Source organism: Prunus avium, chromosome 8 (assembly GCF_965620075.1).
Source record: "Prunus avium chromosome 8, drPruAviu1.hap1.1, whole genome shotgun sequence".
NCBI lineage: Eukaryota > Viridiplantae > Streptophyta > Magnoliopsida > Rosales > Rosaceae > Prunus > Prunus avium.
The window spans coordinates 5,004,959-5,020,658 of NC_142291.1; the positions used below are offsets into that span (position 1 = coordinate 5,004,959).

A 15,700-nucleotide genomic window follows, 5' to 3' on the forward strand; every position below is an offset into this window, starting at 1 on the left:
CAGCTCGAAAAAGCTAGTGGCGCTAATCTTTAAAACTCCCCAGTTGCGACCTTTCCCTATTCCACTTCTTCTTTCGTCTTTGAACCGATGTGAAGAACTTAGAAAAACCCTAACTAATATTCCTTGATCAAACAACAAATTTTTCGAATGGCTCGTGAGAAAAACGTCCAGAAGAAAGTTCAGAAAGAAGTTAAGAAAAAGCCAATGAGTAGGGTAGAGTCGAAAAGTGACTCTTCCACTTTTTCTTCCTCCGATGACAACCCAAAACGTCCACCCTATATATCGGGCAAAGGAATAGACGTTTTCCCAACAGAGATGGGCAAGCTGATTCTTAGATTCTCCAGCGATTCTCCCCAATTTCGCATTTGTGAGGATCACATCAGCTTCCATGGTCGTGCTTGCATCTTAGGGCCAAGCTATTTGGAAGAGAAGGTTGGCCAATTGGTCAAGTACGAATCTCACGACGTCAGGGCTCCTCTTCCTTTCAAGAATCCGAAAGGGATTAGTTGGGGGAATTAGATCAAGTTTTTGCCTCGTTTCTACCCTAAAATCGAGATTAAGGGCTACAAAATGAAATGGGCAAATTGGGTTAAAAGGATGGAACCGCAGTTTAGGGATTTGTGGATCAGCAACGGCATATATTACGCCATTATGGGCTCAACCGTTCCAATCCAAGCCGATACACCTCTATTGAGTTTGGCGCTAATGTTTTGGAACAGTGACACCAATACTTTTGACTTTGGAGTCGACCTGATGTCAATTTCTATTCTTGATTTGGCCATAATTTTTAGATTCCATCCCCATGGTAGGAGTGCTGACTACCTGGCCAATTTTGAGAGGACTCTAGAGGAAAATGTGCATATTGGGGTGAGAATAAATGAGATGAACCAGCTAATCAATACCAATCGGGCCTTTGGTCAGTTTATGAAGAATTTTCAAGGTGTGGAGACTGTTGATCCCCAGAGAGAGCATATGATGTTTTTGCTTTATTGGCTCAATCGGTATGTCTTTCCCAATGCCTCTGGTAATATTACCATGGAGTGGATTTTCCTGGCAGAAGCATTGGCAAACCATGATGACTTGGGCATCGGGCCATTACTCCTGGCTAATTTTAAGTAAGTTCTTGGACAACTTATTGGTTAATTTTAAGTATCCAGATTATGAAAAACTAATGGGTCTTCTTAGAGATTTGGGTAGCAAAAGGCCATGCTATTGGTAGAGATTAGGAAAGTTATATGGATTTTTAAATAGGGTATCTTAGATTTCCATTTTGGTTAACTGGTATGTTCAAATGGGAGGAATTTGTAGTTATTCACATTGCTTCTATTACGGGTTACATTAGTGTTCCTCTATTTTTTAAAAGGTTGATGAGGAAGGTATTATGAGGCATCCAATAGATTCCATTGCATGGAAGGAGTTTGATAAGATGTACCTGAGTTTGCTAAAGAACTATGAAATATTAGGCTAGGGCTTGTAACGGACGGGTTTAACCCATTCGGGAATATGAGCACATCTTATAGTATGCGGCCTGTAATGGTGGTTCCATACAATCTACCACTTTGGATGTATACGAAAGAACAATATTCGATATTGACTTTGCTTATTCCATGCCCTAAAGCACCAGGCAAGGAACTTGATGTGTATTTGCGTCCGTTAATTGATGAGATAAAGGAGTTGTGGGAACAAGGTGTCCAAACTTATGATAAGCTTTCTAATACTATATTTAACATGCATGTAGCTGTAATATGGACAATCAACGACTTTCCTTCTTATATAAATTTATCTTGTTGGAGTACAAAAGGTTACAAGGCATGTCTTGTATGCCTTAAGGATACAACGTCTACTAAGTTGAGAAATAAAATTTGTTATATGGGGCATCGTCGCTACTCACCCATAGCGTAAAGATTGTCAAAATTTTGATGGAAGTATTGAGATGAGGGATCCCCCTAGAGAATTCTCTAGTGAAGACATATTGCTTCAGTTTAACCACCTTATGCATCATAAAGTTAGTAAAAATCTTGATAATTTGGATAGAAAGAGAAAGCTGACACCTATGGAGTTAAATTGGACAAAAAACAGCATTTTCTTCGAATTAGAGTATTGGTCCAAGCTGAAAATCAGACATAACTTGAACATAATGCATATTGAGAAGAATATATGTGATAACATTATTAGGACGTTGTTGAACATAGAAGGAAAAACAAAAGACACACCCAATGCACGCTTGGATTTGAAAAACATGAATATAAGAATGAATATGCATTTAGATAAAGATGAAAAATGGAAAGATTAAGAAGTATCTTGCAGAATATACATTAGAACCGGCTGATCGTCAGTGTTTTGTGAATTTTTGAATTTTGTTAAATTTCCATATGGGTATGCAACCAATATATCACGAAATGTCAAAGATGGGAAGATCTCGGGTTTGAAGACTCATGATTGTCACGTTCTATTGCAACGAATTTTACCTGTTGGAATCCGACCATACCTAAGAAAAGAAGTATGTGCACCACTTGTAGAATTGTCAAGCATTTTCCAACAAATTTGTGCAAAGACGTTGAATGTTGTAGATTTGGATAAATTAGAGTTTGACATTGTTTTAGTTCTCTACAAGCTTGAGAAAATCTTTCCGCCAACATTCTTTGATGTCATGGTTCATTTGGCTTATCATTTACCACATGAGGCAAAACTTGGGGGACCAATAGGGTATCAATGTCTACCCAATAAAGAGGTAATAATTATTCATCAAGTAGTCATATTTTGTAGTTGATTCACTTTGACATGTATTTGTAGATACTAATATGAAATAATTCACAGGATGTTGGGGAAGTTAAAGGTGTTGGAAAAATGGCTCACACTTAGTATGCAAGTGAAGGAGTGAGCGACCGGTCGCAAGGTTTGGGCGACCGGTCGTTTTTACACAGATTCGAAGGCTGGAGAAATCGCAGAAAGCGACCGGTCGCAAGGTATCCGCGACCGGTCGCAATGTATCCATAAGGTATCAGCGACCGGTCGCAATGTATCTGCAACCGGTCGCCAGTGTTGCTGTGCTGTTTTTTCCATGCATTTTTCAAGGTGTCTTCACATGTGTCGGTTTCCTACCTAACCCCTCGAGCTTCCAAGGAGTTTTATGGGTTCTAGGATGTCTAGCAAGGTGCTGGAAAAGCTGGAGCACCATTGAATGAGGATAGTTGACTTGTTTCAAAGAGTACCTACCCTATAGCTCTAGATAGGGTGGCTGAAGTTGCAGCTATCTATGCCTAGCCTTTGTTCTGCCCAAGTTGTGGTCCAAGTCTGGAAACCAAGGGGAGAACGTGGGAGGAAAAGATGGAGCCTTCTCCTAAGTCCAAAGGCTTGTGTATTAAAGGGAAGAGGAAGCAAGACAGCAAGTGTGGTTAATCTCAAAGTTGTCAAGTAGCTGGGAGCTATTGTGTTCAAAGGGAGGTTATCTCACCAAGGGAGGAAGAGAGAGAGGGCAATCAATTCAAGAGAGAGCTGAGTTGAGTCTTGAGTAGTCTAGACACCAAAGGGGGGAAAACACCAAGAGTTGTGAGAGTGTTCACAAGTGTATCAAAGTGTTGAGCAAGGGGTGAGAGAGAAAAGAGAGCTTGGGATAGAATAGAGTTCTAAGGGGGTTTCTTTGTAAACCAAAGTTGTAACTTATTCTTTCATTAGTGAATTTCTCAAGAGGATCACTAAGAGGATGTAGGCAATTGCTGAACCTCTAAAATACTTGTGTCACTTTGTGCTTGGTTGGTTTCTCTAGTGTGTGTGTGTGTGATTCATCCATCCTTGTGTGTGTCCCAAAGTCCATCAACAACAAGATCATTAGGGGAGTGAGTGAAAGTGTTTGTCCATTTTCACAACAAAAGGGCTATGTACGCAATAGAGCTCGTCCAAAGGGTTCCATTATTGAGGGATACATTGCTAATGAAGCATTAACTTTTTGTTCAATGTACTTACGTAATGTGGAGACAGTTTTCTCTCGTCCTGGTCGAAATGACGATGCCAGCGAAATGAATGCAAAGCTCTTAGTCTTTGTCTAGAATGCACGATCCTTTAATGGCTATAAAATACTTTTATTGTCAGAGCGAGAAATGGAACCAATTTATTGGTATATCCTGGACAACTGCGACGAAATTGAACCATTTAGAAAGTAAGTAAACATATTAGTTCTTTTATTGTGTTATTTATGTCTTGCTGGAATTTTAACGTTGAATGTTTTTCTTTGTTTTGGTTTTGTTTTTACAGTGAGCATCGTCAAATATTAGAAAGTGAAAGCCCCTTTAACATAGAACAAAGACTTAGGCAATCGTTTCCCCAATGGTTTAAGAAGCGTGTCAAATCATTGTATACTCAAGAATCAACGTTGGTAAATAAAGAAGTGTTTGCATTATCATATAGGGTTGGTACTTATACTGGATGTGTTGTGAATGGAATTCGGTGGCTGTTGAATAAAAAAATTCATTGTCAGCAAACTAAATTCTGGCCCAAGTTAAAGAAGTTGGGCTCATAGCTAAAATGGTCTTGTGAACTTGTTGCTAAATTAGTTTAGGCCCAAAATGAATTAATATTAATATTTTTACAAGAAAATGTTAATGAATTAAAAGCAGTAACAGAATATGTCTCATGTACGGAGTTGAGGGGCTGAAAGAAAGTGGGAAGTTACTCCCACATACAACACCCACACAATACGTGAGCCCTTTAACTGGCTCCACTCCTTTCAGTTTTCTTTGGGTCTATAAAAAGAGACCATTGGTGAAAAAAAAAATGAAAAAAAAGGAAAACGGAGGAGAGAAAATAGAAGCAGAAAACAAAAGCAAAAACGCAGAGGAAGAAGTACCAAACTACTGCAATCCAAGGGAGATACGAAGCTTTGTCACAATACTGTTTGAGAAGGTATAAACTAATTTATTTCAGCATTCTCCTATGTACAGCTAACTTGCAGGCCAAAGAGAGAGTGTAAAAGAAACTGTACAGAAGCCTTGGCAATGGAAGATGTAAACAAATCTTTTCAAAATGATGATAATGGTGCTGCTTACACAAAGAGAGCTCTCGCAAGGACCTCTCTGTTGTGAATTACAGATGGGTTTCCGCAAGAAGCCCACTGTACTGAGTGCTATGAACACCTTGCGAGTGTTCATGGGCACATTGTGGTACTCAGTACTCAAATAGAAAATGGCGAGTTTCATCCTAACCCACCTTCAACACAGTGAAATCCCAAGTCTGCAAATTGGAGAACGAAGAGATAGCCCACGAAAGTCACCAAGACAGCTATCCTCTACAGTAATTTGCAAACACCACAAAGGGTTCTCACTCTGTTACTAGCGGTACGATAGCCTTCCCAAAAGATCTTTGTCTGCAATCAAATGAAGAAAAATTGCACCAAAGCATCAGACCATTGTTACCAAGAGACCAAAAGGGAGCAGAAAATTCAAAATGGTCTTTGGGCCCAAAACAATACAGTCAAGTCTTCAAGGAGATGATGAAAATAAAAATCACATACAAAAAGCAAAGCAAGATCCCAAAAGGTAAAAGAGCTTATCGGCACCAAAGGCCAGAGCAGCAAATTAATGGTTCATGCAACAAGCAAAAAGAGATTCGTCACCTCCTGCCATGCCCAAGACAGAAGAAGAAAACAACAAGAAAGGGGGTTTGGAAGACCAGGAAGAAACCAGCAAAAAGCAAAAGACCAATTTCAAGTTGAAAAGCCTATTGTGTTGCGGCTGTTGAAGAACCCAAAAGCAACATAAAACCAAGAAGCCAAAAAAGTTGAAGTCTCAGAAGTTAAAAGAAAAGGAAAATGACGAAACAAAAGTAACCAGCTAAAAAACAAGAAAAAGTTGAAGCCTGGGATGACTTTCAAATAGTTAATGAACTATTTGGTCTACTCTGACAGAAGGAAGAGACTTACCTTGCTTTGACTTCTCTTTGGTTTTCTCAAAACTCAAAGCTCTTTATCAATTGTGGCTACTGAGTAACTGAAGATATACGGTTTTGTTTAATTTGAATTAATTTGAACTACTCCAGGTAGATATGGGAGTGACTCAGTTTGATTGGACTTCTACTACTCCAAATAGAGACCAGTTTTGGTTTCAAATGGCAGCTGACCATCAAAACCTTTCTGACGTGGATCATTTATTTATGGGCCAATTAATAGAGTTGTCAAGGCCTGGAAACAAATTGATGGGTTGATAAAACAAATTACCCATTAATTTTCAAAAGCTAAAATATTTAATAGGTGGTCCAAATAAATTATTTGTTTAATGGATCAATTTTTAAATCCTCAAAACCATATGTGAGTAAATTAATAGGCTCATTAAAATGCCTGTTAATTTTCTTTGGACATTGACAATAAACAAATGTGGTACAAAACCATTCCAAAATTCTCTCATGGGTCATCTACCCGTACAAATTTCAATGAGATCAAATTTAAATCTCTCAACCACAAATTCTTTCAAGGGGTCATTCATTCCTTGAAATTTCAATCAAATTTTCTGAACTACATTCGGTTTGATTCCGTTAAGGATACGTAGGCAATTTGGAAATTCAATCCAAATACAACCGCAAGTCCAAATAGAATCTCTGGTTTACCTTAACCAAATTCGCCCCAAACACTTTTTCAACCACAAAATCAAATTGAATCCCTGGTCCAACCACATTCATCCAAATTCCATAAAATATTTCTCACACCACAAATTCTTTCAAGGGGTCATTCATTCCTTGAAAGTCCAATCAAATTCTCCAAAGAACTATGAGTGGCTTGATCCCTCAAAAGGGGTACGTAGGCAACCTAGGGTCAACCTAGGTGCAGCCACAAACTTAAACAAACACACAAACCCCCCATTTAAAATTTAATCCATGTTGGAATCAAAGGGTGTTCTCTTTCCAAAGAGATTATAATTAAGTGATATTTTCATCTTGAATGGGTCGTACTCAATTAATAATAAAAACTCTTATTTGTACATAAGAGTGAGATTATGTTGGGTGAATTTTAATTACTATATTACATTTTTTTATCTAACAGTGGCATGTCAAAGATATAGAAGAAACTCGCACAACTCAAAATAGTGGAATCATGGTGCCAGGAACACATGGTGATCGGGAAAGGAACTTTTATGGTAGATTAGTTAGTGTTATTCAAATAAGATTCACATATGGATATCATGTTGTCCTTTTCAAGTGCGAATGGTTCAATACAAATACAAAACTAAAGAGAAAGAAAAGGATTGTTAGGCTTGTTCATGATTATCATCTCACATCAGTAAACTCAACGAGTTTATGGTACAAAGGAGATCCTTATGTGCTAGCAAAACAAGCACAACAAATCTTTTACCTTGACGACCCTTGGATCAAGGTTGGAAGGTGATTCAGAAGATTCCACATACACATGTGTGGGATGTTCCTGAGAATGAGGTGGCACACGGGATCTGCACTATTTGTCTGTATCGACCAAGACCAACAAAAGATGGTCATCGCAACCCATCAACGAACATGCTCTCAATCTGATTAGGATCTAACTTAAGACCAACTAGATCCAACTAAAATGAAGCCTGGACATCAACCCATGAATGGGTCTAGACACTTGCTCGGGATCAAATTTGATGCCAACCAATTAATTACGAGCACAATGACAAGCCTTGCTCGTAGCCATCACACATCATAGGAGTGGTATAAGCTTTCATTGCACCTTCACGGTTTGCAAAACCAAATGTATGTGCGACAAAAATATTTCACTCATCTAGGCCATGTGCATTTATCCCACATTGAAATATTACACAACTATTGCACCTTTTGACCTCTATAGGAGAGAATGATGTCCCCATTAATGTTGTATTGACACTTGTCCCTTAATATTACTTTTTCAAATTTGGTACTCACCATGACTGAGGCCACATAGGGTCTTTGTTACACACCACACATGTGTCAGTAGACCTCTAAGTCTTTCTTTTGTGCAAGTGATTGGTTTGCTTGCCAAATCCTTGGAGTCGTTTAGTCTTAGTTGGTAGCTGACCAAAGATTGTCATCAACAATGATGATGATATTTCTACGTAATTCTTTATAATTCCTAAAAATGATAGTGATAATAATGCCATTATGTATATTGTTTTCCATCTTATTCACATCCATCCTGTTTTTGTTACAATAGTAATATTTTAAGAAACTTTATCATAATTTGATTAGGTTTTCAAGTCAAAAAGTATCAATTCACATCCAGTAGTTGAGTTGCTACAAATTCTCTCCTTAATAAGTTAGTTAATACTTTGGTTTCAAAATCATCTAGTGACTCATAAAGTTGCAAAGGGTTTATCAAAAATCACAAATGCATGTTGAGTACACATTAGGTTTCTATGGTTTGTTGGGGTTATATATTTTATATAGGGTAAATTACTCAAATGGTCCTCAAACTTATACCCGATTTACATTTTGGTCCCTCAATTAAATTATTCATTCAAATGGTCCATCAACTCTATATTAATCGCTCCATTGATCCTACCGTTAAATTATGTTAATGTTGCCGTCAAATGTAAGGGTAAAACCGTCCATAACTGTCATATGTTCTCCAAATAGGTGATAAAGTGATGATACATAGGTGATAAAGTGGTGATAAAGTGATGATAAAGTGGGTATAAAGGGGTGATACATAGGTCAAAAGTCTTATTTACCCCCACAAATGTAGCATGTGCTGCTCACATGACTAAATTTAACAGAAAATGTAACGGTAGGACCAAAGCGTCGATTAATAAAGAGTTGGTGGACCATTTGAACGAATGATTTAGTTTAGGGACCAAAATGTAAATCGGGTACAAATTTGAGGACCATTTGAGTAATTTACCTTTATATATATATAAGGAGAGCTTAAGTTAAAATCCCTCAAATAGGCTTATTTGAAGGGCACCCTTATAGGGCCTACTCCGCATTGTATTTCACTAATCCAAACCGTCTATTTTGTAGATATTCATTCAAAGATAATCTCTACAAAAAATCACTTGAATCCGATGTTATTTGAATACTCAATTAAATTATTGAAATTTTAGTACTTTCTTGAAGCAGTGTGTTCATTGATTTTGTAAGACACAATTAGATGTCGAAATGGTTTTCGATTTGTCTAATTTTTTGCAAGAATGATCAATGAATGTAGACTTAAAAAGTAGATGGTTCAGATCGTTGAACTTTTTTTTTTTTATAGTGGGCCCTAACGAGTGTCCCTCAAATAAAATTATTTGAGGGATCCCTCAATGTAGTGGGCTCTATATATATAATTATTGAAATGGTCAACTTCATTACAAGTATAATAACTTTCTTTTTTATTTTCATAAAATGAACACAACAACTGACTATAAACTCAACTAACATTAAGTTGAGTTTATAAGAAACCATGAGCACCTGTTGTGTACATTAGCTACCTTGATTAACTCTACGAATAGTTTTGTCTCATATCAGGGGCATTTCTAGCCTATGGCAAGCTGGGCTCTTGCCTAGCCCAAATTTTTGTTAAAAACTCTTACATACACTACATATGTCCCCCACTTAAATTAAGCATATACAAACCTGTACAAACCTTTTTTCTTTCTTTTCCTTCCCTCTTGTCTCCCCTCTCTCTCTCTCTCTCTCTCTCTCTTTCTTTTTTCCGTTCTTTTCTTTTTTTTTTTTTTTTTTTTTTTGGTGAGATAGGGGGGCCAAGCCCCAGGAACAACAACTAAAACAAATCAATACAAACTAGGCGGGTTCTGTGAACCCCAGCACTATCATCTGCAAGAGTTGATCTCACCCACTCAGGGGCATTATCAAAGAGATGAACTCCCAGCTCTACATTGTAACTTGACTTAGCTAAGCAGTCGGCAACGCAATTTTTCTCACGAAAAATGTGTCTGACAACACAATTATTAATTTTCCCCATGTAATCCTTACAGCTGCAAATCACACCAGCAAGGGGGTTGAAATTACTGTAATCAGGAGCTTGAATAAGCTGTATAGTAGTTGCTGAATCCATTTCCACAATGAGGTTAGAGATCCCACGATCAACTGCAAGTTTAAGCCCAAAAACCAGCCCCCAAGTCTCTGCATCAAGGATCTGACCCTTGCCTAAGTTGGCTGCAAATCCAGCAATCCAATCCCCATCAGAGTTGCGAATAACACCACCAGCACCAATATCACCAGTAGCAGATTTCCGAGAGCCGTCGACATTTAGTTTAAAAAAACCAAAGTCTGGAGGTTCCCACACCAGGTAGACAGGAACTTTGGTAATCTTGGAATTGGTAGCAAAGGCATTTGTGAACCATTCATTGGCATTAGCCAAGATAAGGTTCTGAGGTTCGAAGGGCAGCTCTTCCTCCTCGTTAAACACATAATTGTTCCTCCATTTCCAGATGTGCCAGCAAGTATAGATGAATACCAAGCTCCAAGGTATTCCACCCCTCCAACCACGTTTAGAGAGAAGATTTGCAGCTAGCCATGGTTTTAACTCAGATTGGAAGAATTGGGTCCTATGTAGGGAGGGAGACACAGCCTTCCAAATATCTTTAGATCTAGAGCAATCTCTAAGGATATGGAGGACGGATTCAGAGAGCCAACCACAGATCATACAGGAAGGGTCCTGAGTAAGGTGCCTTTTTGCTCTCTGCTCATTAGATAGGATTTTACCCTGGTACAACAACCAAGCAAAGATTTTCAATTTAGGGGGAATTTTCAATTTCCACATGCTTAGCCAAAACAGATCAACCTCACTCATCTCAGCAAATAACAGATCATAGGCAGATTTAACTGTAAAAATCCCATCAGCTGTCGGGTTCCAAATTTGAGTGTCTTGTAAGCTGCTATTGAAGCCAACAGGAGAGCTAATAATCTGCTGAACAAGCTGCTCATTAAGCATATCCCGAAGCTTCCCAATATCCCACCAACCATCATGAGCAAAGTTAGCCACAGTATAGTCCACAGTTTCAGAGTACAGAGTTTCCTCATGATGTATTAGAGGACGATCAGTGATCCAATGGTCCTTCCAAAACTTAACAGTAACTCCATTGCCAATTCTCCACTTCAACCCTTTTTTAATGAGGTCGGAGCCATGTAAAATCCCCTTCCAGGTAGATGAGCCACCTTTTTTACCCTTCAAAGAGCTGTCCAGGATGGACTTCCCTTTCAGATACTTATCTTCAAAGATTTTGGCCCATAGCCCTTGGTCTTTGCAGTGCAATCTCCAGCTATTTTTGGCCAATAAAGCTTGGTTCATATCAGAGGTTCGTTTAAAGCCCATGCCACCTTTCCTTTTGGGTGTACAAGCCAAATCCCATTGGCAAAGGTGCACCTTCTGTTTTTTCCCACTTCCTCCCCAGAAGAAGTTCCTATTAACACGATCTAAGTCCTTGCAAATGCTAGCAGGAAGCTTAGCAGTTTGCATAGCATAAATGGGGATTGCAGCCGTGACAGCTTGAATCATGGTAGCTCTGCCAGCAAGAGATAGGAGTTTACCTTTCCAAGACGCTAGCCTCTTGTAAACTTTATCCACCAGTCTTTTGTGAGTTTGTCTAGTCACCCGAGAGTGTAAAAGTGGCATCCCCAGATAAATACCCAGATTATCAGTTAGGGGGGACACACATATATAGCTTATTTCTTTGGCAATAGCAGTACCAGTGTTGGGGGAGCAATATATGGCAGACTTGTCAAAATTCACCGTCTGACCAGACATTTGGCAGAAGGAATCCAGGCTGTTCTTCATAACTCGGGCTTGCTTAGGACTGGCTTCAGCAAATAAAATTAAATCATCTGCAAAAAACAAGTGAGAAATCGATACCCCTGACTGAGAGGACTTGACCGGGTTCCAAATTTTCCTTCTGACAGCATCGAATATAATGTGAGAGAGTTTCTCAATGCACAGAACAAATAAGTAAGGAGATAGTGGATCTCCTTGTCTGATACCATTACTAGGTTTGAATGCTTCAGTTAGTTCACCATTCACACAAACTTGGTAATTCACAGTAGAGATACAATCCATGATAAGCTTAGTAAGATTGGGAGGTAAACCCACTTCATTCAGCACATAATTAATAAAGCTCCAATTCAACCTGTCATAGGCCTTGGACAAATCAATCTTCCAAGCAATGAACCCTTTTTTCCCTTTAGAAGCTTTGAATTTATGCATAAGTTCTTGCGCGATAACAATGTTGTCAGTTATATGTCTCCCAGGCACAAAGCTGACCTGATTTGGGCTGATAAGCTTAGGCATTAAAGGTCTGAGCCGGGCAACAATGATTTTGGAGATAACTTTATACAGAGTGCAACAGAGACTAATTGGTCTAAATTGCAACATAGAATGGGGGCTGTCCACTTTTGGAATCAGGGTAATCAAGGTATCATTGAGGCCAGTTGGCACAATACAATCAATCATAGCTTTACGGATCAAATCCACAATCTCAACAGCCCAAAGATTCCATTGAGTTTGGTAAAAAGCTGCTGGAAAACCGTCCACACCAGGAGCTTTCAGACTACCAATGTTGAATAGACTTTCCTTCACATCCACAATATCAATGCTTTTATGCAGCATACTAAGATCGCTTGGATCAATGCTAGGGAAAAGATTGGGAAAATCAAAATTAGTATGCAGCACTTGAGAATGAGAGAACAAGGAGGAGAAGTACCTGACAGCTAAAGCTTTGATTGCGCTGGCCTCTTCGACCCACTCACCATGCTCGTTCTTCAACCTCTCAATTTTGTTCCTTCTTCTTCGAATAATAGTAGACAGGTGGAAGAAATTAGTATTTCTATCCCCTTCTTGAATCCATTTGATTCTAGACTTTTGATGCCAAAAAGTAGCTTCCTGATCCAGCAACTTGTTAAACTCCTCCACAAGAGCGACTTCCAGGTTATTCAAAAATCTGTTAGGCCCCAAACAGAGAGATTTCTGAATTCCATCAATTCGAGCTAGAAGTCTAGCTTTCCTTTTCTTTAGATGACCAAAAACATTGGAGTTCCACTGCTTGAGAGGATCAATTAGACCACGAGCCTTTGCCACAAAAGAACCTGAAAGATGAGACCATTGTTGGATAATAAACTCTTTAAAACCCTCATGCTTCAACCACATAGCTTCGAATCTAAACGGCCTGTGAGCTAGAGAGGGGGTGAAGCCAGACTGCAAGCAAACCTTAATAGGATTATGGTCAGACTTAGTTCTAGGTAGGTGTTTGACATGAGCTTCAGCAAACAAACTTCTCCACTGTAAGTTACACACTGCCCTATCAAGTCTTTCAAAAATCCGCTTATTGGTCCAAGTAAACTTAGGACCGATGAATCCCAAATCAACCATACCATTACCATCGACCCAGCTCTTAAAACCTTTTAATCTATTATGGGGCACTCCCCCTAATTTATCATCTATATGCAGCATTTCATTGAAGTCCCCAGCAAGTAGCCAAGGCATTTGGTGACAGCCAGCCACAAACTGAAGATACTCCCACAGTTGATCTCTCTTCTTTGCACAAGGATTCGCATAAACAGCAGAGAATAACCAAGGCGTTTGACCAGGCCAAGAGGCACAAATAGTGATGGCTTGGTCAGTTGTACCAATAACATCAACACAGACTTTGGCATCATTCCATAATAACCATAAACCTCCAGAGAAACCATTAGCTTCAACAATTTCATAGCAGGGGAATCCCAATGACTTCACAACAGACAGAGCTTTTTTTCCACTAATCCGAGGCTCACACAGAAAAAGAATATCCATACGATGGGTTTTAATTAATTCCAACATCGTAGCTTTAAATTTGGCGCAAGCAGCACCTCTAACATTCCAGCATAAAATATTCATAAAGACAGACAAAAAGGGAACTGTCAGCGACAAGGCTATACCTTGGAAACAACGGTCATACCTTTAGAAAACTTAAAGGTACTATTAGCTAGTTCTCCAGTTTGGTTTTGAACTTGGCCTTCTGCAAGGTCCATCAACTCTGCTGGGGCTGAACCTTCCGCTATTGGATCAGTGTCAATAGTAGTGGTAGCCTCCTCTTCTGGTGTCCTAACATTATTCACAATATTAGGAGGTTGGTGCCCAAAGACATATAATCCCTGCTTATCATACCCAATCTGACCATTAATCCAGTTATTCAACTGGTCATTGACAGAAACCTGGTTAAAAATCTTTTTTCCCTCAGGGAGCACCTTCCCTGTCATCTTCCCAGGACTAAAATTGTTGTAACCACCTGTCTTTTTAGCACTGTCCCTCAAAGTCACTTTCTCCTTTGAGATCTGGTTAGAAATGTCATGCAGAGCCATGTTGTTGCTGCCTTTTTTCGCCTTGGATTTGGTCCATACTTTCTGCCCAGTACCAGCAACCGTCTTAATTATATCAGCTTGTCCCAAGTTTGTTTGGTCAACAGATTCAATCCCATTTGCATCCTTCTCGCCCGAGCTCTCCCCCTCATGCCTTAGAGCATCAAATCTTGAACCAGTAGGATTCAGTTTACCATTCCAATCCTTTCCTCCATTTCTAATTCTCCTCCTTGGGGTTACAATCATCCAGGGGCCCCGTAGGCCATCACTGACCAAGACATCCTTCTCATTGCCCATTTCAGTATCATTGCCCATGGCAGAGTCATTGCCATGAGGAATAGCCTTTTTTCCGTTCTTTTCCTTCTCTCTTCTCTCCCTCTCTTTTTTTTTCTTTCTTTTCCCTCTCTCATCTCTCCTCTCTCCTTTTTATTTTTTGGTTCTTTTCCTTCTATCTTCTCTTCTCTCTCTCTTTCTTTTGTCTTCCTTTTCCTTCTCTCTCTCTTTCTTTTGTCTTCCTTTTCCTTCTCTCTTTTTGTAAAAAAAATATTACCTACACTACTTACGATTATTAATTTTTTTTGTCTCACGCAAACCCCAAGCCCGCTTATAATTTTTTTTGTCTCACATAAAGACAATTGTTTCAGAAATTTCATAAATTAGTTTTTGTATTTGTAGATATAGATGCATTTAAGGGTAAGGCTCATTACGTCCCCCTCACTATGTGTATCTTTTTATGTTTATTAATGAAATTCACTCATACCGTCGAGTTTAGTATATAAGTTTTGCCCAATCAGCTTTCGAATTCTGAAACCGCCACTATCTCGGATGGGGTGAACCTGATTTAGCACAGTAGGTTCATGCATGTTCATGTATCTACTATTAATGCATCATACTCATACATAATGTATTTTCATTCATGCATGCATCATGTACTCTCGTTATTGAATGCATCTAGTAGATAGTCCTATATGTGTGTGTTTGTAGCCTTGAGAGGCACACTCAGATTAACACATTTTGAATATCAAATTCCAAAGAGTTTTGATATCTATTTTTATTTTTTAATTCCTCCTTGAGTTTCAAGGTCCTTCTAGATAGGATTTCTCTACAACCCTTAGTTTTCTAAGGAGTTTATCTATTTAAGTGTTTCCGCTACATTATCTTTCAATAGGATCAGACCCATTAAATAGTACTACTGATTTCGATTTTAGTTTGAGGTAAGAACCGGATCGTGCCCATCCCTAATCGAAGGATAGCTCCTTGGCTAAGCGGGCAAAACAATCAAAATCTTATCTTAACCTTAAATCATAGCACTCATAACATAATATGCTAACAAGTAAATTAGTAAATATTTTTTCTTTTCTAAAAAAGGGAAAAATTGAATTGAATTAGAAATTTTGTAAGCCAAGGGTAAGCAAGTGATACACAATCGTAATTT

At 38.8% G+C, this 15,700-nt stretch overlaps 1 pseudogene; it reads left to right on the plus strand.

Moving 5' to 3' along the window:
- The first annotated feature begins 1,503 nt into the window (after nt 1-1,503).
- On the plus strand, nt 1,504-4,046 carry LOC148291190 (uncharacterized; annotated as a pseudogene).
- The last annotated feature ends 11,654 nt before the right edge of the window (nt 4,047-15,700 follow it).